The sequence below is a fragment of the Engystomops pustulosus genome, chromosome 4 (assembly GCF_040894005.1).
Source record: "Engystomops pustulosus chromosome 4, aEngPut4.maternal, whole genome shotgun sequence".
In the NCBI taxonomy this organism is placed as follows: domain Eukaryota; kingdom Metazoa; phylum Chordata; class Amphibia; order Anura; family Leptodactylidae; genus Engystomops; species Engystomops pustulosus.
In genome coordinates, this window is record NC_092414.1 from 178,750,838 (window position 1) to 178,775,244 (window position 24,407).

Genomic DNA, 24,407 nt, shown 5'->3' on the forward strand with positions numbered 1-24,407 from the left:
CCTGAATCGCGTGATTGACACAGCCTCAGTTCTACAAATAATAGGATATTTGACCTTGTCTCTGTAATCTCATATGATCACTCACATCTAATACGGAATATTAAACAGGTTTATTTCAGATATTATTACCATCTAGATGATGTCTAATGACAGGCAGTAGGAATTCTTATTATCTTTTATATAGGTCCTACGGTATTGAATATTACACGGAGACGCCTGCGATGTCAACCGGAGTAGACTCCTTTACCTTCATTGTAAGAACTTGGTACAGGTGTTGTATAATAATAACTAATGGGTTGACTGACTTTGGGAGCCAAACATAACTGAGGTTATAAAAAGCAGTGCTGCACTTCATCTTAGGGTGTGTTCACACATTGCGTTTTGGATGCATTTTTGAAAGCATCCGAAACGTATGTGCATTTCCACTGAAACCTATGCACTGTCGAATGAGCAACATGTTTTGCATTACTGACATGCCAAATGTGTTGCTCATTCCAAAATGCATCCGTTGCAGTGGAAATGTATACCCGTTTGGGTCAAGCCCTTCCCACTTTTGTTTCGGATACATTTTGAAAAACACATCTGAAACGCATCCAAAACACAACGTGTGACTGTGCCTTTAGTCTGCATTCACATACCCAGTATTTTGCATCACAATTTGTCAGTAAAAACAAGGTATTTAACCTAAATGAATCAACAGTATGATAAAAACCCTGTGATAGAGATGAGCGGACCCACGGGCATTCGGGTTCAGCTGTGCCACCTGGATATATTACCGGATTGTCGCCATGGCTAGTAGCAAGGCGTGTCTATTTGCCAGATTGGCTGTATGGCCAAAATCTTTTAAAATTTACCTCCCATTCATTTTGTAAGGCCCCATATAGAGAAGTCCTAGGTGAGAGTAGGAGACCTGAATCTGAGTTGTCCCTTATATCTTCCCTTTTAAAGAAGTAGAAGAGGATTTAAGAAACAAAATGTATGGCTTCTGTCTGAGCCCGCACTTCATGGACATTTACATCCTTATTTTCCCAGAAGGTATTGGCTTCTGTTCTATTATTGCCTTCTCCATTAGTGATATTGCCAATTCAATTAATAACCGGCCCGTAAATTGTGTAACGCCCTGGCATGTAAGTGCTGCTAATCCCAGTCTGATGTGGCAGCGCACCAGCTATCACTTGTGATGTATGGTTCTCTTTTCAGGTATTGGCTTGGAAATGCCATATAATGCGCTGTCCTCATGTACAATGTAGATATAATGTATGGGTGACATTCATGTGCTGTAAATAATAACTACCATTTTGGGTGATTGGATGTCTCTTGTAGTGTTTAAAGGGAACCTGTCACCAGGAGACCCATTTTTAGCACTCCCCCAGTCCCCACAGAGCATAGTACATACACTGCCAAAGTGTTTTTGTATTAAAAATAGGTTTTACAGAAAAAAAGATATGTTATATTGTACCTTTCATTAGCATCTGCTGTGTGACTAGGCAGTTGCCAATTGGGAGGGGCTGGAAAGGAGCAGTCCCCCCCCCCACCCTTGGGAAACATGTGACCTTTTCAAATATATGAATAACTCCCCTCACTCGGGATTGGCTGTAGAGGAGCAGGGGGCGTCGCTAAGCCCAGTGATGGGTGTTTTCATATATTTGAAAAGGTCACATGGGGTAGCTGTTCCCCAAGGGTGGGGGGGGGAACTGCTCCTTTCCAGACCCTCCCAAAAGGCAACTGCCTAGTCACACAGCACATGCTAATGAAAGGTACAATATAACATATCTTTTTTTCTGTAAAACCAATTTTTAATACAAAAACACTTTGGCAGTGTATGTACTATGCTCTGGGGGGTGCTAAAAATGGGTCTCCTGGTGACAGGTTCCTTTTAAGCAAAGCATGTAGATTTTTTTTTTTCTTGCACAGCAGATAACTTTCTAATATTGTGCATCATGGGGGAAAATTTTTTGGTTTAGAAATTAGAAAAATGTAACTTTTTAAAGCGGTATCAATTCTCTGCTCTGAGTAACAGCTGTAACATGCTTCTGGTTGAGTACTACAGCATGTTGTCACTCGGAGAGTAGAAATGTGCCTGCGGAGAAGTTAAAGACCGTGAAGTGCCGGACTGGCCCACCAGAGGATCCTTCAGTGGACCAAGGAGATAAAGATCCTCAAAAATACAGCAGAAGACAACACAATTTTGAGGCTACAATGGTCTATTTCATAAGGCTTGATGAGGAGTAAGTCTCAAGAATAATCTTATTTGGTAGGCCTGCATAACCTGGTCTGACAGTAACACAGCCTGCAGCGTTGCAATAAAAATTGTCACTCTTTGCCATTGTCATTCCCGTCCTCCCTTTTAGACTCTGCTATTGTTTCTGGTTGACTTTTGACTGATCCTTTCCCTCTTTTTTTTTTTTTTTTTTTTTTTTAATTTTATTTTATTTTTTTAGAATATTGCTTGTGCCTTGTGCTTTGATTTCCTTCTCTTGTACATGCTATAAACCTCAAAGTCCTAGTTTCAGACATAGTAAACTTTTACAAAAGATTAGTCCATTGAGTGAGCTGCTGACCACAAAAGAGTGCCCCCTTCCCCCTCGGAAAAGATATATTTAGTCAGGTCAGCGCTCACCTTTTTCCTTGAAGTTCAGATGTAAAAATTTTTAGTGGTCTGTCTTTTTTTTTTTTTTTCTACACTGTGCAAAATAGTGGTTGATTTAGGATGCATCCACGTTCCCGCCTTCTCTACTTTCCATTTTCCTGTACTGTTCCCACCAGCAATTCCCATAGTCGCAGTGAGAAGTTTGATGTTCTCACTTAGGCTACATTCACACTTCCGTTGCCCCCGCCACTCTCCATAAGGATGTATGGCCCACGGCACCATAATACGGGAAAAGATAGGACATGTCCTATCTTTTTCCCGGGTACGGTGCCGCACGTGTGCTGCACCGTACCGCTCCTGTAGGGCGCCGTGCGCCCATTGCCGTCTATGGGGGACGTATAACGGATGTATATACGTCCCCCTTGCGGCAGTGTGAATGCAGCCTTAGGGTGATGCCATGCGTTTTTCAACGGACTGAAAATACATGCTTTAAAAGAGAACAAAAAGGCCACATGTGGCATCACCCTAAGCATTCTGATTGAAGATAAGGTTACGTGGTGCAGACCACCAACATGTATGTTAAAGGGGTTTAGAGTGAAACACATGCAATCAGCAACAAGCACCCAGAGTTTTGCATTGTGTACATGCAGAACACTGGGTGCTGCTTATTGAGTGCATGCATTTGATAATGATGTAGATGCGATCAGGCTGCGCCCCCCCTCTGGGTGTTTGCATTGCCTTTCGAAAGCCCACATGTGAATACAACCTGAGCGAGGACACCGCAATTCTCATACCAGTTGTGGGCAGTGTTTCCAGGAATGTGGATGTACAGGCAGTCCCCAGGTTACATACAAGATATGTTCTTTAGGTTTGTTCTTGTGTTGAATTTGTATGCAAATCAGAACCAATATACAGGCAGTCCGCGGGTTACGTACAAGATAGGTTGGTTCTTAAGTTGAATTTGTATGCAAGTCAGAACTGTATATTTTATAATTGTAGCTCCAGACAAAAAATGTTTTTGACCCAGTGACTTTTGGAGTTTCAACATTTTTTGGTGTACTGGGACCAAGGATTATCAATAAAACTTCATTACAGACACGTTACAGCTGATTATAGCAATCTGGGACTATAGTAACATCCAGAGAGTTTCACCAGAGGTCACAGTGGGCAGAGGGGTCTGTCTGTAGCTTGGGGTCAGGTGTCCTTAAGTAGGGTACCACCTGTACTTTGTTAAAGGGGTTGACCACCTTTGTCAAATAATTGATTTTTTTTTCCCCCAATATACTTTCTGCATCAATTCTTTGCAGATCTCTGCTTGCTGTCATTCTACAGAAAGCTTCTGGATGCGTTCACACGTGCAGTTTTTGATGTCCAAACCAGGAGTGGAGTGAAAAAGGAACAACTTGTCTAAATGATATGTTCTCATCCATTATGATCCACACCTGCATTTGGCTTCAAAAACTGCATCTGAAAAACTGAATGTGTGAACGCACCCCCATGTTTACTTCCTGTGAATAGAAACCTGTCCGTGGTCAGTTGATGTACAGCTTATTTATTTATTATAACAAGCCATGCATGACCATCACTTGACCATGGATAGATTTCTATTCACAGGAAGTAAACATAGAAGCTTCCTATAGAATGACAGCAAGCAGAGGAATTGATACAGAAAGTATATTGGAAAATAACTTTATTCATTACACAAACAATAGCAATTATTTAAGTGGACAACCCCTTTAAGTATAACTCCAGATAATATATTTTTTTTCGTCCCTTTTGGCAATTAGATTTTCCAAATGTTTGGTTGTCAAGGGAACAAGGATTATCAATAAAGCTTAATTGTAGACACCTTTGATACCACTTATAGTTGGTTATTGCATTCTGGGGGCTAAAGTTCAGTAAATTACCAGCATTAGAGAGCTTCACCGGAGGGCGCAGTGGGAGGAGAGGTCCGTCTGTACCTAGAAGATGTCTAAGTCAAGAACTGTCTGTATCCTAAGGGTGCATTCACACACGGCGTTAGGGCATGTGTTTTGAAACGTAATTCAGCAGGTGAGATAAGATTTGATGACATTGCTGTTAACATTGTGTTAACTAACTGTAAACTGTATTAGTGTTTAGCAAACACTGTAAACATTCCGTTGACTCATGCATTTTGTAAATGTTAGCTGCAATGTAATCGGGCAAATATCCTCTTAGTAGCTTTTGTGACGCAACCTAAATCGTGAACGCATCCTAAGGCCGGTGGCGCACGTGGCATTTTGAACCCGTTTTTGGGCTGTTTTTAAGCAGTCCGTTAAAAAACTCATACATTTTTATCCGTTTTTTCCAATTATTCTCATTAAGATATTTGGAAAAAACTGTCAATAAAGCATGCGTTTTTTACCGGACTGCTTAAAAACGGCCCAAAAATGGGTTCAAAACGCCTAAATTGTAAACGTATCCTTAATCGCCCACTATGTCCGTTTACTTTGGGCAAAAAACTGCTCAAATTGTTTACATTTTTTTTATCATTTTTGGAGAGAAGGTGAGCAGTGACCTGACTGAATATAGAATATTCTTAGGATGTGATGTGAAACTACCCTGAAGTTCTTTCAATACACAATGAATGATCATCTACTTTATTTACGTTACATTTTGGCCACACACATGAAATCCCAGACCACCCTGAGAAGACCATCCCTCATCCAGAGAGGTCAGAGGTCAAGTGACAACGCAAAGTCCTATAGAGAATCCTGGCAATGGGTATAACCTGTGTAACTGGTCCTGTACCCGTCTCCTAATAAATCAGATGGGCTCTAAATACTTGGAAAGTAATGTTTTATCCCTTTAGAAGATCTTCCTAACTTTGTTTTGGATATTTTCAGATTAAAACTTAAATTAAAACTTAAGTCGACGTCTCCTGTAGTGAAGAAATAATAGAAATTCCCCTACATAACCCTGAGCCGTATCACACGTCAGAGCTGGTGGGAAGAAAAATATTGAGCCCTAATGGAAAGTAATCACAGTCCTTTCAGACGTTGCTGTTTGTCCTGAATGATATGTTCCTACTAATTGCTGATTTCAGACGCGCCTCCTCCCGCTTGTTCTTTGGCAGAGTGTAGGGGCCTGTAATTCATATTGATTTCTCCTGATTGATGGCATATTCTGGGACATGTGGATTCCAAGTGATATTTTATGCTTTTTGCTTGAACGCTAATGTATTCGGTCAATTTATGCGTGTGGGTTTTTTTTTTCTTTTCTATCACCCCTCCCTTGTTCTTGTGTGTAATGACTGGGGATTGTATTTGTAGCTGCGGCACTCAGGTCCTTGAATTTCCTTGAAAAGGAAATTGTTGTAAAGCGTTTATACTAAGCGGTGCGGAATATGATATAAATGGTAAACGTAGGGGTTTTTTGTTTTTTTTGCCATGTTTTATGCGTTCCTCTGCCGTATTTCTGGTATTCCCTTTGAAACAGTGTCTTGTTCCTCTGTCATTCTTCTTACAAATTTATGAGTTCTTCTGATACCTGATGAAGGTGCCTATACTTTGGCCTGTTCTTGGACTGACCAACCATCTAATGTGTATGGGACTGAATGGGCGGTCTCACAGATGGGAGATATCAGAGGAAAAGAAGGGTCCAACATGATCAATTATTGTCCTGAAGGTGGATCTGCATCGGCTTTCTAGCACTTTTTTGATAGTACAGACCTTTAGCTGTATCTTGTTGCCCTTCCATAGATCACCATGTAAGATGAGGACACCACTAGTGGCCATCATGTGGGTTCCCCCTACATGGGTGGATTTGGCATTTCTGGGGCATTTCAGAGTTGGTGAACTCCGTTTTGGAGTCACAATGAATGGCAATGCAGAGATAAATTTGCTCCCTGCTCTATAATAACTTCCTGTGGAGCCAATACAGTTTATAGTATGTAAGTCATCTTCTCATTTATTCCTTGAAGTGGTTGTTTTTTGTCTTAAGTCCCAAAGTATCGGCTGCAATCCACCACCAAGTGAGTCACCCAGATCTCCAGCACCCCGAGTCATTGCAGGGCTTGCATTATGTTGAATTCTGCCCATTTCACCCGTTAGGCTAACCACACACGTTACTAAAGCAGCATGACAATTAATGAGAGCTATTAAATCAACTAATATCTAAAATCCACAACATTTATTGGATATGCATGAAAATCGAGTACCAAAGTGCTGGGCATATTTACGGCAAATACAAACAACGCAGCAAGCTGAACAGTCCGGGTGTGTAATAAGATAGAATCAATAGAGAAGTGCGTCTTACCACTCCTGGCGATTTCAGAGATACAAAGGGTGGGTAGTCCAGGGTCATACCCGCAGGATATCGGCATAGGGTCAGTTGCAGCAACACAGTAAATAGCAGCATGTAGTTAACTGTACCTGACATCCCCAATAGACTCCTGCCATTACAAGGGCAGTACCAAGTACTAGCACCCCGCACCCACCCTGCGCTGAAGCGTTTCTTCCTTTGGTCTGATTCGTCTATGGTCGCCAAGCAAAAGGATGCAAGTATAAAAAGTAGGATGAAGTCATTCAGGGCATCCGACTCATCATGGGGCATTTAAATGTGTATAGGGTAGGTGGTAGTGACCTCTCACCCCGGAGGTGTACCTACTGTGGGTCACCTAGACTTACTGACTGATAATATCAGGGAGCGTGAAAATCTGCATCAAACCGACGCTGATTTGATGAAGATTTTTACTTGAAACGACGTCTGATCAGGTGAAACAAAACGGGTTCCAAAAAAAAGTGTGAAATGGACAGAATAACTGGACACTAAATGGACAAATCCTCATGAAAAACCACACTGATTGGATGCTGACTTCCATGTGGATTTTCCACATGACAATTTGCAACGAAAAAAAAGCAGGTGTAGAAAACCTGCATTAAAAAAACACAACACCAAATCCTTATGAATAATTCACATGAAAACAATCCGAACTAGATGCGGATTTTCCACATCACAATCCGCAATGTGTAAAGTAAAACCAGCAGTGAAATATGTTAAAGGGGTTTTACTAAGATAGATTGTTGTCCCAAACATGCTCCATACTATAAGGTCAGGCTTGCCTATACGTAGTAAAAGTACATTTCGGCGATCCCAAAGCTGTGCTACCAATTCCCATACATGAAGCGCAGGACGCATAGTCAACCTTCCACTGCACCCTGGGTAGGAGCAGGGCCTCTGTTGTACGGATCGCTTAGGGTCCCATCCTCATGATTACTGGGGTCCCAGCAGTCAGACCCCACCACCAGTGAGATTGTTCTTGCCTATCATTTGGTGCAGTAATTGTACATAAAACCTATATTGCCGCCATACTACTTTATTTTTTGTGAATACCTTTAAGTCTTTGCGTGTGTGTGCGTTGCCCCACTTTGCCTTTCTAACTAGCGCAGTAAATGGTCTGTCAGCTGTGACAATCCCCCATGGATGAAGCTCGTATAATCTGCATACAGCCATAGCGAGGACATGTACATTTGTCTAACTCCTCCTCTGACCAGGCACCAAATCCCGACGATGTGAAGGAGCTAAATGGGAAAAGCGGAATATATTAGTAATGCAAGCGTGAAAAATGGCTTTAATATTTAAACCTTTTGGAGCAGGGCGTCCAGAGACTTTGTTTTAATCCTTAAATATTTAATGTTTCCGAGCCGTCTGGCAGACGGGGGTGTTTGTGCCCTGTTCTTGTGTTTTGGTTACATAATGGGCAGATTCTCTGGAGTCTGAGAGCCACTTGTTTACTCGACAGCGGGGGCTGCAAATCGGAAAGCTGTCTAAATATTTGGAGAAGATCAGAGAGGATTTTCCTAACCCCTGTGGCAGTAATTTCTGTCTAAATGTAAGATGCCACGGGATGCGGCTCATCTTACTGTCCTATTCTCGTCTTTGGTGGAAATGGCTGGGTTTTTTTTATTTTATTTTTTTTTAATTCACAGAATTGTCTCCGCCTCGTGCAGGGATAAGTGGGAAATTTTGAGCAAAGCTTCAGTAATCTGTAAATTTGCACAGTTAGCGAATTTTCACCACTGTGAATTTTAGCTTTTTTTTTTCCGGAGACTTTGATTCCCCGGGATGGGGGATGGGAAAATACAATTTTGGATGGAGTGTGTGAAAACTGCGGCTCGTCTTTTTCTTCTTTTTTTTTTTTTTTCCTTTGCAAGGCATAGACAGCTCAGAAGAACTTCAAACGGCATAATGTAATAAAGCTGCGTAAGATTTCATTCTCTCCTTCATCCATCTTGCGTTTGCGGTGAACTCGTGAGGATGTGGCATATGAAATGCATGAATAGGATGGCTTTAGTAAAATGTGGAAATATAATCTTAATCCTTTTATTGGCGCGTATATTAAAAAGAAATAAAATCTATGATAGGCTGGTGGCGAACAGACATGGCTGCAGAACAGCTGCGTCTCAAAAGCCGTAATCCGCCCCAGTAAAACGCTGGCGATAGGCAAGTCTTCAAAGTATGTAGTCAGATGCCTGAGCCTTCACAAATTCTCTCCGTATGGAAAAAAGAGTACTAATTCCAGATACAGGCGAGGGATCCGGCCCACCACCCCCTCCTCTACCAGGCCTTTTTTTTTAGGTAACATACGTGGCACCTTGCAGAGAGCGACAGATGTGCACAGCCTGCAGCTGCTGTGAAAAGACTAATATCCTATGAGCAGCCATGTGAAGGCACGGATAATACTTCACCATAAGTCATTGGCACCAAGCGGATGAAACGCATCTATCCCGCTGCACAGACGGTTATCACTTGTTGACGACAGACGCCGCCTGAGGCCACATATTCCTGACTTTATTCTCTCCCATAGACACAAAAGGGAGACTTGCACAGTTACCGGAAGGGAAGACTGCAGACATTTCGCATAGCAATTTATTGAATTTTAGGCTTTCCTGTGCAATGAAACTTGAACCCTATAGACCTGTTATGGGCACATTGATTTGGATGTCTGCCTCAAAAATGCCCCTCAGTTTGGCTACATACACTTAAGCGTTATTTGCAGCTGTACCTTATTGCCCCTGTGTGTCTGCACATTGATTGTCCTCTTAACCCCTTATCACCGACACTAGTTTTCAGCTCAATGACCAGACTCGATTTTTCAAATCTGACATGTCTCACGATAATTGGTTATAACTTCGGAACGCTTTAACATATCCCGGTGATTTTGAGAATGTTTTCTGGTGACACATTGTACTTCATGTTAGTTATAAAATGTAAGTGATAAGTTTTGCGTTTCGTTCTGAAAAAAAGTGAAAATTTGGCAAAAGTTTGTAAAAATTCTTCATTTTCCAAGTTTGAAATGTTCTGCTTTCCAGACAGGAAGTAAAACTACCCAAAAAGCTTGATAAATTACATTTACGGAATGTCTGCTTTATGTTGGGATGATATTTTATGCGTCCTCTCATTTTTCTAGGATGTTATGAGGTGCAGAACTTTAGGTGCGATTTTTCTCATTTTCATGAAAATTGCCAAAACTCACATTTTGAGGGAAAACTCGGCTTCCAAGTGACTTTGTAAGGCCTAAACTCACGGCCGAGTATAGAATGAATGGAGGCGCCATTCACAGCAGATTTGTATTGTCACATTGTACGACCTATACATTTTTTATTTTTTTTGGTAATGCAAACATATGAGGGCTTATTTTTTACGGAATGAGATACAATGTATAGATAATTTATTTAGGGGGTCTATAGCTTATGAGATTTTATTAACTATTTCAAGGTGGACACAAACAAAATCATCATAAATTTTTTATTTTGGATTTTTAGCATTTTTTCCCCCCTCTCACTGTAACATAAAAATAATATTTTATCTTTATTCTCTGGTTCACTACGATTGCGGTGATACCTCATTTATATAGTTTTTCTTATCTTTGCTCAATTTTCCTGAGCAAAACCAATATTGGAGAATATCGCATTGTTTTTACTATTGACAAATTTTCAGGGCCATAACTTCTGTATTTTTATGTTGTCAGATCTGGTTGAGGGCTTATTTTTTGCGAAAAGAGTTGTTCTTTTCAGTCGTATCATATTAGGGAACGTAGCTTTTTTTTAATCACTTTTTAGAACATTTTTTGTGATGGTGTTTGTTGAAAAATTGTATATTCGTAGTTTTTTTTTTTTTTTTCATCGTTCTCCGAGCGGGTTCAATATTGATATAGATTTATTGTACAGATTAATACGGACGCGGTGATACCAAATATGTACATTTTTCGTGTGTTTTATATACTGTATTTGCATTATATGTGTAACTGAGGAGATTATGGGACTTTATTTTATTTAATTATTATTATAAAATGATTTAATCTTTTTTTTTTTTTTTACTTTCACATATTTTCCACCTTTTGGCTTGAACAAGCGATCATCCGATCACTTATTCAAGCCTCTACACTGCAATACACTTGTATTGCAGTGTATAGTGTAAGTAACTGAGCATGCCGCGCAAGCTCAGTTACTTACAGCCGGGTCCTGCCAGGAAGGCAGGACCAGGCGAGAAGAGGAGCCGACAGCCTCGGGTCACTCGTCGGGACCCGGGGCAGCGGCAGGAGGGATCGGATCCCCCGGTAAGCACACCATGGGGTCCGATCCACGGGGGACACACTTGCACGCCGCGGTCAAGCATGACGCGTGTAAGGGGTTAAACACCCGGGATCGGAGTTTTTCTGATCCCGGGTGTTAGTGCCGGGTCTGGGCTGTGATATCACAGCCTGACACCGGCACTATACTGACCCGATGTCCCGAAAGAAGAAGTACCCTTAATGACCGACGTAGATTCCCGATAGGGCGGTCATTAAGGGGTTAAAATTGGGCCAGTCTGTGAAATGGTAACTGAGTTGAGAGATGGAAGCTGCACAACTATAGAGCGTAATAAGCATAGTTTCAGTACCTAATATGCAAAGTAAACTCTCTATCAAAAGTCTAGGGTCAGATAGTTCTCCTGTCTAACTGCACTGAGCTCCTCTCTGCATTGGCCCCTTCCCCTGCTTCCCAAAACAAGCTCTTCTACACACTCGCAGACTTCCTGTCGGCAAGCAATTGTATGAGGAGATTTGCTTCTACAAGCTACAGACGGATAAGGTCCTTATCCAGGGGAGGGAGGCGCAGCAGAGCGGACAGTATATGTGATGGCAGAACTGAGAATGTCATGTGTTATATGCATCCCATGGATATTATAATCTCGTCTCTCTTTTTCTATGTGTCAAATACTAGTACAATGTTCTGATGTGTAGATAAAACCTGTACCCTGACAATGTAAGCACATTGTCAGCACACCGCATCTTGCAGAACTAAATGGATCATAATAAGCCTGGTTCGAGAGTCCCCGCCCAAACTCTGGAATTTTGCACTAACCATCGGTGATCGGAGCTAAAACAGCAATCAAACAGAGTAAAACTGTAAAGTAAGACATTTAAAAAGATCTTTATTTTGTAAAAAATCGCTAGGGGATTGAAATTTTGAGAATTTTCTTTCATGGGCAAACCCCTTTTAAAGGGTGAAAAAAAAAAAAAAAAAAAAAACCCCAGTCATCTGCTGTGATCGTGTATGGAAATTTGTCAGTAGGTTTCCTGTGCAGAAAATAGACCTGAACCATGCCCATGCAAATCAATGGGATGTCTATGTAATACAAGATTGGATAGGTCTTACAGAGGAGTAGATGCTTTTTGCAACCACATTCTACTCTTTTTCAAGTGACTTTGGGTGGGATTTGTGATCCCTGAGATTTTCCAGTAAATATGTTGCTTATCTCCTTCAGTGAGCAAGAACAATAGGCCGTATTAACTCTCAATACCTGTTAGACTACAAAGCATGTGTAAAGCCTGCATTATACAGTATAGTCTTATGTCTAGGACCCACATCTGTCAGCCAGGGGTAGAGCAGCTACAATGAGGACCCCTCCATGTAATGCATAAATTCTCCTGTGGAGGTGCTGCAGGGAAATCAAACACTTTGGGGCACATTTATTAAGGCCAGTGCAGTCTGTACTATGTGCAGTTTGCCTGTGTATAGTGCAGGGGACGACAGATTCAAGATTTCTGGCGCATGTTCTTCATGAATCTGGTGCCATCTGCACTGGCCGCACAAAGTGCACCACTTGTGACAAATTTCTGTTGGACTTTGCATGTTAAATCCGGCGTGAGGTCAGACTGAGCACCGTAAAGCCCCTAATTTGTGTCGCTTGATGCCTAGTGCAGCAACACCGCAAAAAGGTCACATGCATCATAAATGTGGCGCAGACACTTCTTAAATACCCGTGCATGGATATTGCACTAGAAAGAACGTGCAAAGTCCAGCAGACTGACCTCTGACCTCTATAGTAGGTTCGGTCAGTTCAAGTTGACACCGGGCCACAATTTTTATAAAAAAAAAGTAATCTATTTATTTATTGAGATGTTTTCCATGAATTGCCAGTGACTTTTACGTTTTTTTTCTTTTAACAATCCAGACAGGTCTACACCGCTGAGCTTGGCCACTCTAAGTACTTTTTAATGGCCAGGGAAAGATTTAATATTGGAGTATAATGATAATGTGGGGTTTATGGTTTTGGTTGTGCAACAGGATGTGTTTAGTTAGAATTCCTGGATCATAAAAATATCAGTTGGTACCTACCTGCCGCTGTGTAGTCTAGCGTTAACCCCTCTTGGAATGCAGTCAAGCTGTCGGCTCTCATGCCTTTACTTTGCTGGGGAGTGACTATATCGTCAATGAGAGGGCAGTGACTTATCAGCCAGAAAACTAAAGTATTGTGCAGTTGTGGGTTCATGTGGAGACCCACCTACACAGGTCTGTAGAAACTCAAAATCTCCTGGTTCTGCTTATACTAATATAAAGCTAAATTTACTCCAGCTATGTTTATGCCCTTCTGTATTTGTAGCGGAAAAAAGTAGCACAGGGGCCCACATCAATTATTCTACTATAAAGCTTCCCTTTCCTAAATGGAACTCTAAGTGGAACCAAAGTTGAATAAAAGTCTTGCGTTCATCTTTCCATATTTCATAGCTTTGGAGTGACAAATGGAAAGCCCTCATGGCTGCAGATGAGTATGGCCAACTTCAGATCCGGACCAGGACCATCGCCGTTCCTTCTTTTATGGCTTTCCTTCACATTTGGTTGCAGATGTATTTGCAGTATTGTTGATAAGAATTCTCTGTCTGGCCTTATCTAGAACAAGTCATCTCAATCGGCTGCCAAATTTCCAAGGTTAAGTTTAAGCAACCATTTATAGCACCCCGGCTTCTTCTGACCTAGTTCTGCCTTATGTTGGTATAAGACGAGGCAGCTGTAAGACTGGGGTGTGTACACCCTTATTTGAGTTCATGTTGGATATCTGATGTTTGTTCACACAGTCACAGTTTGGGCTTTTCATAGAGACGTGAATCACTGGAGGGGGGGGGGGGGGTGTACAGATTTGTTTTCAGAAACCAGGTCCTCTCTAAACACATGCAAAGCCTGTGCGGAGGGAAGAGCATCCACCGCCTGCTCCACAGAATGCTTCTGACAGGCGCATCGGCTGCTGCGAGTGAGAGGCTGAATTATTAAAGCTGCCTTTGTTTATTAAATTCGTCCCGAGGCGTTGCGAGCATGTGTGATTATATCGGTAGAAGTGTACCGTCTTCATTAGCTCTTCCAGTCTGAAGCCGGTTGGCCAGAGGGGACTCGGACGGGGAATCCAAGGTACAGAGGGTGCACGTGTCTTCTCTATGGTAAAGCCTCTGCATGTTTTTTGCTACACTGTGCAAGGCAACAGGTTGCCATCTGTCAAATATTGTAACAAGTTAGGTTCTAAGATGTTCTACTACAGATTAGAACATTTATTCTTTGTTGCATTTTTTTTTTTTTTTTATTGTAATGTTGTTGAATTGCAACTTTTGGCAGTAGTAATGTGGCAGCGTAGCTGCTTTTATATTGAGATGCATAATTGGCAGGTTGGTTTTCGAGGCAGTGTATGAGATCTAAGCGTTACTGATACTTTCCGTGGAAGGTTTCGGGTGGGAGAAGGTAACGTTCAATTACGTGAAACTGTAGAGATCAGTGGGCAGGTGCTGAGTGATCTGATACGCGAGAGGGTGTAATGAGTAGATGTCGGAGAACATACGGTGTTGTTGGGTAGAGGGGTATTGGATGGGGACAGGTTAGTGCAGCAGGTATTGGACGTGACACTTGGCGCACAATGTATGAGCATAGGTGATGGTATTACATGTAACATTTCAACTCTATTGATTCTCCGGTCTCATGCTACAGATTTGTTGACCATGTGTGAACTTCCAAAGAGTTTCATCACATGCATATGAAACGTAGAACATCATTGACTGCAAAATATGTGGAGCCAAAGCTAGAAATATGTGAGTCTTTGGAAAGTACATCAGACATCCACCACTGCCATTGTTGGCACTATGGTGTCTCTGACTGCATACTTGGCTGCATGAGATCGAAAGGAGTTGAAGGGCTCCAATTTGTTTTATTAATTCCTATCTCCAACAATTATGACCTACATTTTCAGTGTCAGACTGGAGTTTTTTGGGTATTATTCTCGTGGCCCACACTTTATCATCCTCCCCAAGAAACCAGACCTTGCTAGGCCCCCAAATTTGGTTGTCTTCTGCTCTCCCTGGTGGGCCAGTCCGACACTCCATGGAATTCTTGAGAACGGGATTTCTTAGCCACTGTACATGGGTATGGCTCTGCATTTATTACCATTCATTTCTATGGGAATTCCCAACATCTTCCAAGCGATCATTCTCAAAGATATATAATAATATATAATGTGCAGCCACCTATCCTTTCCCCATTCTTTACATTTTCGGGACATACATTTAAAATGCGTTACTATTTCAACCTTTTTAAAGGGTGTGTGTACATTTTAATATTTCTGGCTTATTTTGTCCTCTAGAAGCCTCCATGCTAAGGTTTCCCATACTTGCCAGTTACTTGTTAACTATGGAAGTTTCTTCCCTCTATACCTTACATTGTTACTTAGCCCTCTGTGTTCCCTGAGGAATTATTGAGCGCTTTCCCAGCTTTTCTGCCTTTGCCTACTAGTTCTAGTTCTGGGAAATTTCCACTTCCCAGCCTGACTCCTGTGACTGATGGTGGCCATTGCTGATAAGCCGGGTGGAGGGCGTTCTGCTGGAGTAAACTAGTTACTGTAATCTTGCCAATCCATACATAAATTGGGCAGTGGTAGGTGAAGTCCCGGGTTGCAGAGCCGGGGCGTCTGCAGAGGATTTATGTTATCTTAATACCGGATATATAGGGTGGAGCTTTTCCTACATTGAAGGCATGATACAAATATTGTCCGTACTTTGCCCTTTACAACATTCTGGAACATTAGAAATCTGTATTGTGTCATTACTCTGTTATTCCTCCCGGGAATTTATACACAGACTGACATCTGGGCACTACCCTTCCTTTTGTCATGGGGTTGTGTCTCACTTGATGCTGTGTACACACAAAGTATCAACTAGAGAAATGGGAACAGACAGCTTATTCATACATTTCCAAGAGGAATAATGGAGTAACATCACATTGAATCATCCGCTGGCAAATGATAGCACTATCTTGTCCCTACCTCTTGTGCCTATAAACCGATCCACAGATATGGACCACATGTGAAGGACACTTTTATACCTTTGTTTTTCGGTTCCTATAGAAGTATGGGAAGGCCCTAGCTGCAAACATGGGCAAGAATAGGACCTGCTCTGAGTTTTCCACTGCCTCCATACAGATCAGTGATAAGCACCTTCATATAAATGGGTTCATTGGTTCCATCTGCATGATGACACGCGAATGGCAACAATATTCGTGGATGTGTAGCCTCAAAATATTAAATGTTTCAGTATTTTATTATCCGATCCCACATCGGACAAGTGTATTGGTCATATGACATTGCAGCATTGTATGTTGTATTACAGTCTTGTGCGAGTATTTTCTCAGCGAGGCTCCATACAGCAGCACATGGCATGTCCTCCGCTAGGTAATACGGACTGTGCGGTGATGGATTGTGTCCGGCTCTGTTGTACACGGAGGTTATGAATACTGCTACCGGTGTGAAGGTCGAGCTCAGAAAGTTCTTCTTAGAGGAGGTGAGTATATGAGAGTCCTCTCTGCCCGTACTCTTCACGCTCTGCTGCAGGGGTGATTACACAGTCCACACAAGTTGACTGTCATCCAGATCTGTTCTCTCTCCCTAATAGTCATGAATAATTCAGGGATCTGGAGCAGTCGGTGCGAGTTCTTCTACAGACATAAAGTTACTTGCTTAGGTTTTCACATTACAGCGAAATTTAGTGCAGTGCAAGTTATCAATTTTTCTTTTTATTGATATAGTAATGATTTCACTAATCAATGATTTCAATGATTTTTTTTTTAAGAAACTACAGCTTCACAGGCTGTTACACTGTCTTGCCCTTCGCCTTTGCTCCCTCAGCACTTCCTTTCCCTCTTCCTGATGTAATCTTAGTGCAGCAGATAAGGTTACATCACAAGGGAATGCTCCTGCACAGTGTTCCAGCCTCTAAATCTGCAGCACAGAGGGTCTCCTGTAACACCCCTCAGGAATTACTTCAAGCACATTAGAAGGAAGGAGGCCATTTATAACAAATATAAGAAGATTACCGCAGTCACGTTCCCTGGATCTATGGGTTAGTGTCCCTGGTTTATCATGATGTACCGTATTTTGATTTCCTTTCAAGGTTTTAGAAAACTGTCTTAAAATTATGTAAATGAGCCTCAGTGGCTTCTGGCTCTGTTTTATGTGAATTTTTCACACCTGCATTGGGCTTTATGGCTGGATAGATGAAGGTGGGCAGAATTGCCGAATACAAGTTTAAATAATTGGCAGACACTGGGGCCAGCAGGGGCTTCTGTAACGTAGCCAGAGCCCCTTAGGCTCATTTGCATAATTGTAAAAGAGCGACCAGTCAGGACCACTTGGTCAGAAACTGATGACCTATCCTTTCTGTATGACACCAGTATATCCTTGCCAAAAGTTTCATTTCCTCCACCTATATCTTTCTGTGCTATTGTGTCCTTCCTCCGTCACACCTTCTAAGTATATTAGAAGGGGGAGTTTGTCAGATGATGCTGGAGCCACCCAGTTGTCACTTTATTCATGATGTAGACTGGTCAGAAAATTCTAATCTTACGGGAAAAACTAATAATTACAGGGACAAATTTGCTGCAACTTTTGCAACTTAACCCTTCCTGCCTTTTGATGCACATGCCGCTTCCCATTCTTGATCAGACATGGCTCCTTTCCTTGACGATTTGCAAATTCAGTCAGAATTCTTGCACATTTAGCTCCATAATTATGTCCTGTTTGCAAAAATAGAAAAGCTGAGTGACCATATGCTGGGCCCTGCCGTATTGAGCTTGTACTTTCACGCCTAGAGCGGTCCACCGCGTTCCCCGTGCGTGTCGCCCAGACGTCCTTCCAGAGACAATGCCGTGTAAATCATTCTCCAGGAATTTCACCGCCTGCATGAAACTGCTTTGTCGATCGGCTTACTTTACCCAGGATCAATATGCCCCATTTTGGTGAGTGATTTAAAGAGTCTTTCTCCCCCTGTGCCGTACTAATGTTGTTCAGTGTGAGATTAATGGCTGGATGCACAACGCCTGTCACTTGTAGCTCGTACTTCTGATGGATGCTCATTAGATTAACAACGGGGTGTAAATTTGTCTGCAGGGTGATTATTTTGCATTTAGCTTTGGAATATTATTTATGATGTGTTGGGAAGCAGGGAATGCTCATATACATGCTTGGCTTTATCTGTCCAGACGGACATTGAATTTCCAGCCGATCCTAGAGTGATGGCTTTGGATTACATGCCAATTTTATTTTAATATAATAGGAAAGGCCTGACTGTATTTTACAGGAAATAATCTGCCCCTCCTCAAGTCTTGTATCCTACAGCCCCCCACCCCATTTGTTTTTAAATTCCTGTCAAATGACATTGATTTTCTTGGGTGCCATTGCCAATGCAGGTGTTCCCAACCGGTGATGTCCTGTTTTCTTAAATTAGGTATTTCATGATCTACAAGGTATTTCTTGTCCATCTTGTCTAAGTTTTGGAAGATGGAAAACCCCTTTTAATGTCCTTCCAATATATTCACACCTATTTCACATGTCCTGCTTCTCAAGGCCGTAGTTCTCCATCATAGGGATATAAGTCTGGGATCTATTTTGCTTAGTTTTTTTAAGGCTCGTTTAGTCTGACTGGAAAGATCAGAGGTTTGTTAACAATTACATCTTGTTATCCAGTGTTTTATCTCTTTCATCTGAGATCTGACTCCTCACAATCTGTAATATCAAAGCTTCAGCCACGTCCATCACCTCATCAATATCTGTCCGCTGTGTACGGCTCCGGGGTCTATTTTATGTACTTGAGAAGTTATATTGAGGGTTATTTTTACCTTGTAAGATTGTGTTGGTTTCCATGTTCATTTATTAGTACTGAATATTTAGACACCCACACAAAAAAAATGATGGTCGTGTCTGACGCCATCTTCAAACTTCTTTACTGGGTTTGGCAGAAGACTTTTATGCTGGCTGTAATAGCTGACCTGTGACATTTCACCCTACTGTTTTGTACCATATCTGGCAGCAAGATTTATTTACCTCCATTTCTGGTGGTCCTACTAATTCCTGTTTTACAGCAGTTCATCTACCAGAAATGTTCGGCATACAAGTGCAGCCATCCAAACTAATATCAATTATGTACATGTAGATACTTGGCTCTATGATACCTCAGGGTGAAGGGCCAGTCATTTAGACTGCATTCAGACTACTGTATGGGGGGGGCGTATGTACAGCCGAAAGCTTGCGGCCGTACATACCTCCCCCATAGACTGCAGTGGCCGCTCAGAGTGGTATGGCGCTGAGCATGTGCGTCACCGTACACAGGCTGTATGTAATGTCACACCTCCTCCTCTCCATACGGACGTATGCCCTTCCGTAGACTTGCGGGCAGTTTGAATGGCGCCTTATTGTGAGCCAAGTACAGAAGTGTTGAAACGCATAATACAGGTGAAAAAGGATCTTTCCAAGATCTCTTCTCTCTGTGGAGACTCCACACTTAATATTGGTTCCTACGGTAGTAACTGATGCAAAAAATCTGAGGCGTGAACTGGTCCTAAACTCCTTTTAGCCCGGTTAACACTTTTTTTTTTGCCTGCTACCCCAAGGTATTATAGCGCTAAATGTGTCCAAATTTCCATGGACATTAAAGGGATTTTCCCACACAGGATAGGGCATAACTTGCTGATCAGTGGGGGTCTCCCACTAGAACGAGTAGTCTGACGCCTGTTTGCTCCATTACTCTCAGGGAGCGACGAGGGGTTCAACGGAGGTACATGTGACCCCATCGGACCCCTAGTTCTTGTGAATTCTCCTGTGGATAACTTGTTTGGTGGGAAAACCCCTTTAAAAGAGTTGTTTGGACTTAAAAAAAAAAATGTTTATCAGCACATTGTGGGTGCTATAAAAACAGTAAAAAGCTTATTCTTGCCTCCTTCATCGCTCCCATTGTCCCACGGTACCACCAGTCACTGATGTGCCCCTGTTTGTTTGGCCCCGAGGACTGACAACAAGAAATCTTTTGTAATCTATCTTTTCAGAGCAAAGTGGTTCTTTCTCCACTTTTTATTCCCGCTCCTACCTTACTAATTTGCGTTTTACTCCAAAATCTCCCCTCCTCTAGCCAGGAAGACAGACAGAAATCTACTAAAATGCATAGAAGGAGGAGGATCAGTGAGTTACAACTGCTAGATCTCTCTAAACCACCATATAATGGCCATAAAGAATGTTATTCCTTAAGTTCACATAATGGACTGCTAATTTCTGCGAAGTTTGGTGAAATGTTAGACATGGTTTAAGGCACGTCCAACCATACTGCAAAATTCTCTGTGGATATGACTAGAAATTTGAAGCAAATCTACATCAAACACTGGGTTTTGTGCTAGTTTAGTTTCTTTTTACAGCCTCCGCTGTGCAGGGAGCTTCATTAATGTGTTGCAGATTGTCAGGGGGTCCCAGCGGTCGGACCTCCACCAATTATAATGCTATGACTTAACCCACAAGCATGCTATAACATGATGTGAAATTTCCCTAAAATATCACATTAAATTGACTTTACCCTCCTACAGCTATAAAAGCATAGCACCACAATATGTTCTCATTACTGGATATATGAGCTATGGGTATTGTGCCCAGTCCAGGTGAGACAGATCTGAAGATTTCGTCTCATTACCGATGCTGTGTGATCATACCAAGTGTCATACCTGCTCATTATATGTCTCCGCACAGTGAGGAGCCTTCAGGATATTCCCTGAGGATGGCAGGATGCCAGCAGCACATCAGCCCTGTGTTTGTCTCCAGCACCTGAGAGACGCCAGTCACCTTAGTAACATGTCTACCCCCTGGGACTAGAGGAGAGCTCACTGTCAGAATATCAAAGAGGATCGCACATGGGGGTGAGAGATAGAGATTAGTGCAGGATCCTGCGGGAGGACATCAAGTGTCCATCAAACTGGTGGACCAGAAGGAGGTCCATCCAAGGCCGGTAGAGGGAATAATGGAGGGAAATCTGTAGCTATCAACTTGTCCTCAAGGACGCTGGTGAATGGCTTGTTATATTGGAGATAAACTGCTTATCAACAAATCCACAGTATTTCTGGGACTTTCATCATCTCAGTTTTCCGTAAGTATTTGCTACCGTTTTGGCACCCTAGTATGTATCTGGGCATGAATCAACCTCAGGTTGGTTTTTTTAGTTCCACTTCTACAATTTTTTTTCTCCGTAGCAACCAGTTTTGTCAAAATGCATTAGTAGATGGCACCGATGCTAAACAGACTGCGTTTGGAATTGCTCATCAGGATCATCATAGTCCCTCATTGTTTCTGGTTTGGAGCGACTGCCGGTCCATTTACTACGGCAGATCGACAGAAAATAACCTAACCATCCAGCTACGAGAGAAGCGGGAGAGCCCGATGCCAGCACTTCACCCTCCATGTGTCCTCTGTTCTCACACTCTTGGCAATGACATCCAGTTGGCAGGTGAACTAACCACAATCATTTACCCACTGGCTCCATTACAGAAGATAATGTAGTCTGGCTTTATAGCCATTGTCTTATCATTGTTTAATATATCATCAAGCTGTGGATTCACCCCTTGGTCACCTAACATGGCATCCCGTTACCCGGGCATGGTCTGCGCAAGTCTTCTATATGCTATGTGTAAAGTAAAAGACTGGTAAGTGGGTAGTAATAAGGGGTATCAACACTGACCTAACCCGCTACAGAGATTTAAAGAATTAATATTCAGTGTAATACTGAGCTACTTTTGCTGGCGAGCTGTGTAGTGTCTATGGCCACAGCAGAGGAGGAGGCTGCCATGACCCTTCTAGTGTATCCCTGTAGTCTGAATTAACTGATAATATAAATCACTACAGTTTTTTGTAAACTTTTTTAAGAAACTTAACCAGTGCTTTTGTATCAGTAGCTGTTGAATTTACATTCCGGGATTGTATCTCATCCACTCCTCACACTGCTGTGTCCTTTTGCCCTGTATATTGAATTACCAAAGCGCCTTACCACTGCTTAGAAGTATCTACTGTAGTATTCAACCAGATACCTTTTACAGATTTTACTCAGAGCGAAGAGGAGGGACTGTGAAGTAGTTCAACCTAGAGCGCTAAGAGCACATCAGTGTCTGATCACACCTCTAGTGCACTTGGAAAAGCTGTAATTCTGGAATATAAATGCAATTTTCACAACTTTGCTGCTATGAACAACACACGCAAAGGGTAAGGTTACACAGATCTCCATCGCCAATAGCCAACACTATCTGCTGTTTTTTTTTCAAGCTTTATTGCCTGTACCCACATGAGGCGGCTTAAAGGGGTTGTGGTAGAGTTAACCTTTTTTATCCAAAGTACAATCCCCTCAAAGGGTCACCCAATTTGTGCTAGCCATGGTAAAATTCTCTGTTTGCTGAGCTTCAGGCCCACGTAACACAGCGGCATATGATTTTTGGACATCTGTGGGTCAATGGGCCATACACTCATTACTGAATACCTAACTGCTCCACAAACACTGGTTGGGGATGACCTTTGGAGGGCGCATGCATATGGTAACGAGTGCCGGGTCTGATCTGCTGCACAGAACATCCTAAAAAAGACCCAGTAGATCACGTGACCCGTAACTGGACAGTCAGACAGGTAAAATGTCAGTACAATATAGGTGTACAATGTCAGTACAATAAATATATTATATTGTTTGACCTCATCTGATTTCATGGGTAAAGTCTTTGCGGGAGGGGGGGGGGGGGTTGTTATGGAAGGAAAACTGAACTAACACAAGGATCACTTCCAAAACCAGATGTGTGCCCGTCCCGGAGAATAAATCTAGGATATTTTTACAAGAACACAACAATTAATGATGATCACTGACCGGTCCCGCTGCAGCTGCAGTCTAGCAAGGCCCCTGGGAATATATTTTTCATAATATATATATTTTTTTTCTAGTGTTATATTTAGTGCTCTTGTTCACACTTGTCCTTGAGCTACCTGTGCTGTTTAGTACTCCAGGCGAGCACTTAGAGGAGCGATTACACGGAAGGAGGCCGCCATTCAGCCTGGTGATGGAGGGGGCTCTAGCATTCACTGGGCTGCACACAGATCTGAGTTCAATAAGGGTTGAAACCAATTAGCTTGCATTTGTATTCACATTAAACCGAGGAACCGCTGCTTTTTCTCCCACTCTGAGATTAGAAATGCATGGAGGAAAGTGGCAGCCAACACTGTGTGGGCTGGGGATTTACAGCAAACCCTTCTAGCAGGGAGGAGGTGCTGTGAGGTGGTGAGTAGGTGGGCGAGATATGTCTACTGGGCATGGAGGACGGATATACATTGCAGCTGGTGTGTTGATTGCTGATGGATTTCCATATTGACTTCATTATAATTGGTGCCTTATTGAGTAGCTTACAGAAGGTTGTGTAGTTGCCCAGACTATATAGGATCGCCTGCACTTCATCTCTCTCCATCTAATATCACCTTCTGGCAGGGGTACTGCCAAATAGGATTACCGGAGGAACACTTTAATTGTGTCTTTTCTCAAGCCAGTTCTTACCAATGTATAATTTTATTTCCTCTGTGTTCTGGTGCCACTTTTTGCAAAGTGAAGATTGGAGCAAGAGTTTCCAGAGATGTTGGAGAGATTAAACTTGTTCTTTGCATCTACTGTACTGGGTCAGGGACACATGCAGCAAATTCTAAAGCACTTTTGCTCAAGCTTTAATTTTCCTCCAACTTATCAGCAGATTGTACTGCAGTGAGTCAAAACCCTCAACTTGTTTGATCCATAAAACAAGGGCGGTCCATGTAATGCGACCGCCACACAGATCTTTGTCATGGACCAACTGCAGATTTTCCTTACACAATTCTGCAATAGTCTTGCCCAAAGTAGGTCAAAAACCTGTAATTTGACCTATAAACTTGTATTTAAAGTGGCAAATAGCTCTACAAACAATCCACAAAATTACAACATTGAGGGAGAGGAGCTAAAAGCTTTGTAAAGTTATTTAAGGTTACACTAGATGTTCCTAAACTGTGCCAGATTTAATCTGGCATTGTTTAAGACTAAAACCGAGGCTTGCATGTAGCTCATCAGCCCACACAGTCGTCCCCTACCATCGGTCAGCTCATCAACAAGAGCCCAGGTGCCACAATGTTCTGCGGACCGACAGACAGGCAATTGCTGAGGCTGCGTTCACACGTGGCGTTCTGACGCATGCATTTTCAT

The 24,407-nt window shown here is 42.3% G+C and overlaps 1 protein-coding gene across 3 annotated transcripts in view; it reads left to right on the forward strand.

Annotated features, from left to right (window-relative positions):
• GLCE (glucuronic acid epimerase) overlaps positions 1-24,407 on the forward strand; it is a 49,019-nt gene that overhangs the window by 8,244 nt on the left and 16,368 nt on the right. The window contains exon 1 of one of the 3 annotated variants that reach the window (XM_072148735.1): positions 235-254. The exons of 1 other annotated variant lie outside the window; for it this stretch is intronic. The gene's annotated coding sequence lies outside the window, so the exon portion shown is untranslated. Of the gene's footprint in view, positions 1-234; positions 255-14,092; positions 14,281-24,407 lie in introns of those variants that run through there. One more of the 3 variants, XM_072148734.1, reaches the window with a different exon arrangement.